The sequence below is a fragment of the Neophocaena asiaeorientalis genome, unplaced genomic scaffold, assembly GCF_003031525.2.
Source record: "Neophocaena asiaeorientalis asiaeorientalis breed wild unplaced genomic scaffold, Neophocaena_asiaeorientalis_V1.1 scaffold597, whole genome shotgun sequence".
Lineage (NCBI taxonomy): Eukaryota > Metazoa > Chordata > Mammalia > Artiodactyla > Phocoenidae > Neophocaena > Neophocaena asiaeorientalis.
In genome coordinates, this window is record NW_020172664.1 from 785,905 (window position 1) to 790,445 (window position 4,541).

Genomic DNA, 4,541 nt, shown 5'->3' on the forward strand with positions numbered 1-4,541 from the left:
CAGGCACCCTTCTAAGACCCTTATATATATATCATCTCATTTCATCCTAACAATAACCTTATGAGGTGTGTATATTATTATCTGTATTTTACAGGTGAGAAATCAAAGCACAGAGAAATTAAATAACTTGCTCAAGGTCACACAGCTAGTGATAGTGACCTACCCCAAACTATGAGCTTAAATAGGAATAAATTTTAAAATACACCCATGAGGTGTACAAGATACCATAATAGGTGCTATAGGAGAACATACAAGACTTTTCCTTCAAGGAATTTAAAATCTAGGCCTATATAATAAAATGTTAAACACCAATACAAGAATTAAATTAAAATTCCAGGAACTCATTTTAAAAGCCTACAGATTTAAAAAAAAAAAAAAAAGCCTACAGATATATCAAAGAATGGATTAACTTCCTTAATCTTTCTGCTTAACAAATTTACATTTTTCAATAGTATACTATATTCATGAACACATGTAATATTTAATTGCTAAATTTTTCCACTGCAGTTAACTATTTCTGCAGGAAGTAATGCTTATTTAACAGCCAAAAAAAAAAAAAAATGCACATGAGGTTGAAGCACTAACATAAAACTCACAACAATATACTGGACTAACCATGTGTATTTTGGATCATTATATTGGACCCGCTCTTCAGCTCCACTTTAGCCAAATTCTCTGCTCCTACCATTATTCATCACCAAAAGACATCCTCTAATGGCAGGGATTTCAGGCACATCATGACAGTCAACCACAAAGGGCCCTCTCACCTTGCACATTTGCTCTCATGAGAGCTTCTGCCTGCACCAAATTGATGGACATGACCAGGTATCTCAGAGATAATTCATTTGGTGGAATCCATGTTATTTTCAGCGAAATTGATGAAACTGACTGATGGCTTTGTAATCACTGAAAAAATCGTTATGAAAAAAATTAGTTTGACTTTTTGTACCTGTATTTAGTTGGCTAAATAACTAATCTTTCCATTTTCCCACCAATTATTTTTTTTTTTTTTTTTTTTTTTTTTTTTTTGGTACGTGGGCCTCTCACTGTTGTGGCCTCTCCCGTTGCGGAGCACAGGCTCCGGACGCACAGGCTCAGCGGCCATGGCCCACAGGCCCAGCCGCTCCGCGGCATGTGGGATCCTCCCGGACCGGGGCACGAACCCGTGTCCCCTGCATCGGCAGGCGGACTCTCAACCACTGCGCCACCAGGGAAGCCCCCACCAATTATTTTGACATCTTTTAAATGCAGTCAGAAGACAAATGCTACCCAATTTCCTTGTTATTAATTTTTCTTGGCCTCTCTGTCAGGATGTGGATGTAAATATCAGTTTGTACAAAATGGAGCTAGTTGGACATGCTTAATTTTTATGAAGCTAAGGACATAAATTTCTTGCATTAGTTCTTTTTTTCAATTAGGGTAAAACACTTTTCAATATTTCCTAGGAATTAGTGACTTGCTTGCTGCTGTATTAGTTAAGGTAACGCTAGCTTCTGTTACAGGTAACCCCTAAATCCCAGCAACTTAATCGAATGGAAGTTTATTTCTCATTCACATAAAGATAATCACTGGTGGGGTCCCAGGCTGATGAAGGCTTCACCAGCCAGCAGATGAGGAAAGACAGACAGCAGGGACAATTAGACGGGTAGCTTTTATAAGCCCCGTCTGGGAATGACACACAGCACTTTTGTCCACATTCCACTGACCAGAACATAGGCATGTGATCTTACAGAGCTGCAGGAAGTGAGGAGGTGCCCTCTGGCAGGGTGGCTTCTTTCCAACAACTCTACACCATGGAAGGGAAGTGAAAACTCTTTTGGTGAAAGGACAGCTAGCCATCTCTGCTACAGTTGTTAAATCCTGGGAAATTATATTTTAGAAAGAGTGACCTCTGACCAGGTCTTTTTAGGTAAGTATTTTATAAAGCTTACCTAAAGTGACTGATTTCAGTAAAACAAATTAAATCAATATCTATTGAGCAAGCACCTACTATGTGTAAGTCTCTTGAGAAATCCTGTGGAAAAGTTGGGGGGGGGTGGATACCAAGATGAAGGAAACATGGCCTGTCTCTCCACAAAGTATGACGAGGCAATGAACTTTTGTGTATATTATATACAGTCCATGAGATGTAATTTAGACCATAATTTTACTTCTAGAAGAAAAAAAGGAAAACGTTTGCAAAGAGAATATTTGTTTTATTTTCTGATTAAATATTTTCACTGTTGGAAAATTTGGAAATTACCAAAAAGGTACAAATCAGTAATAAACCTTTAAATGTCCCTAATCCTATCACACAGGTAATCACTGTGAACACTTTTCCTGTTGATATTATACCCACATCTGCATATTTTAAAAATTATTTTATGAAGATAAATTTCAAAGCACCGAATTTAAAAACACCAGTTGACCTGTACTCACATGTTTATAATCATGAAGAAATTCGAGTGAGCATGCCAACAAACTGTTTTTCTTTGCTGGTGTCTGGGACACCAAGGTTCATGATTTATCATTAAAAGAGAGAGAGAGGGGGGTGGAGGAGGAAGAACAGTTACATCAACTTTTAAGCATCTAACAAATAAATAAAAACGTATTGCTTCAAAAACAAGCACCATAAAAATGCATTGAAATCCCCTATATTCATTTAACATATGGCACGAGCAAGGACCCCAAGAATACGCTCTGGAAGAAACAGTTGACAAGGGCTGGGAGAATGAGGAGAACTTTTCTGGCAGTCATAACGGTCCAAAGGCAATTGGGCTCAGCCAGGAGCTCTCCTTCACTGGAGGTGCTGGAGGACAGGCTGATAGATCTCTACTTTGGAATGTCAAAGAGGGGATCCACGCATTGGACACGAGATAGAGAGGTACCCTAAAGTCCTTTCCCACCTAGGGAGCATAGGTACTACCACATGTGTGGCCACACGCGGGGTCCCTGCAGGAGCAGCTCTGGAGCAGACCTTATTTGAGCTGTTTGGGATTATACATCTTGTGATAAAATTAACCTCACCAGAAGACCTCCTAGTTAGCTGGTAGGCCTGAAACAGGGCTTTCTTAGCAGGAAGAAGGAGGCAGTAAGGAGTTAATTGCATCATCGTTGGCACTCCCGCGACAGCCCGAGAGTCACAGGAAAGTGGCAGGAGCCACAGGTGTTTTTTTTCAGGAGGCTCAGAAGTAACCCCAATGCCCCGTAAAGACCATCAAGTCTTTATGTCTCTGTTTGGCAGCCACCCTCCTGTACCTCCACCCGCTCTTATTTCAGGTCTGGCGGTAGCAAAATGGGCCACATTCATCTCGGTCCTTTCCAGTTTGGGCCACGGAGACACAGCTGATAGTGTACAGCAGGCATCTTTACCAAAAAAATAGCTCTTTGCCGTATCTCTAATTCTCATTCAGTCCAAAGCTGCATCTTCTGACTGCTTTGATCAGAGTAGAGGAACTCTTAACTCTGAATAGAAAGGGAAAAACACGGTCAGTGAATTGTGCCATGACTGCACAAAATCACATAGCTAGTCACAGCACTTCGACTTAATTGTCCATTGACGTTATAGAGTTTGTTCACCTCCCCCTCTTCTCCTCTCCTCAGTCAATTCACCTTAGCTGTTTTGAAAACAAAACAAAATTCCATTCTGGCTTTGAAATAAAATTGCAGCATAAACAATTGGTAGGTGTGTTTCCAAGTGGCTTGAGTGAAGTGTCACAGAGTAAGTAGGCGACCACCGAGGTTGCTAAAATATTTCCTGTCCTGACCAGGGTTGCGTTTCTGGAGAATATTTAACAGGGAGGGTTTTAATGCTTCTAAAGATGTTGAAACTAAAGAACAAATATTGATCCAGAGAGCACCACAACTCCCCTGAAAGAGAGTAAAAGACATCCTTTATAAAATGAAAAACTACTTGGCGGAAACAGTCCCAGACCGCTGCACAAGTAGCCCTCAGAGGGCCGAGGGGCCAGTTGCGCACGGCATGGCCCAGGCACTAACGCACCGGGCAGCACCGCAGATGCCCCTCGCTCTGGGAGGCCACGGTCTTCCCGCCAGACCGACCTGAGCCTCCAGCCAGAGCAATTGGGCCCCGAGGCCACCCCAGGCCGCAGCTGGCGGCCGCTGGCACCCGTGTTGGGTAACTAGGCCAGGGCTGGTTCTCGCGGCTCGCCGCCGCCGGAGAGTTGGGCTCCGCCGAGGCCACCCCGCGCGGCAGCTCCACAAGCCCCGGGCGGCGCTGGAGGTGAGGCTCTCGCCCAAAGGCACCCTCCCCGCGCCCGGGCTGCGGTGAGTCAGGGCGCGTTATGCAAGTCCTGGCCCGCCGGCCCCGGCGCCTCCCCCTCGGTCTTTCATCCCGCGCAGTTACGAAAGCGCGACCCCCTCCCCCCGGAGCTTTATATAACGCGGCCGGGCGGCCCCAGCTCGCCTCCCTAGCTCCACGCGCGCCCGGACCCGCGACCAGGCTTGAGCGCAGCTCCCGACCGTGAGCGGCGGCCCGGCGGGACCGGGGGGCAGGCGCGGGAGGGACGGGGGGCCGGGATGAACGGGATGGGGGTACGGGG

General features: G+C 45.0%; 1 protein-coding gene across 2 annotated transcripts in view; it reads left to right on the top strand.

The window, feature by feature from the left end:
* Window positions 1-3,889: 3,889 nt before the first annotated feature.
* Window positions 3,890-4,541, top strand: part of RBP4 (retinol binding protein 4) — a 6,439-nt gene continuing 5,787 nt past the window's right edge. The window contains exon 1 of one of the 2 annotated variants that reach the window (XM_024739561.1): window positions 3,890-4,462. The gene's annotated coding sequence lies outside the window, so the exon portion shown is untranslated. The remainder of the gene's footprint in view (window positions 4,463-4,541) is intronic. The other variant, XM_024739562.1, reaches the window with a different exon arrangement.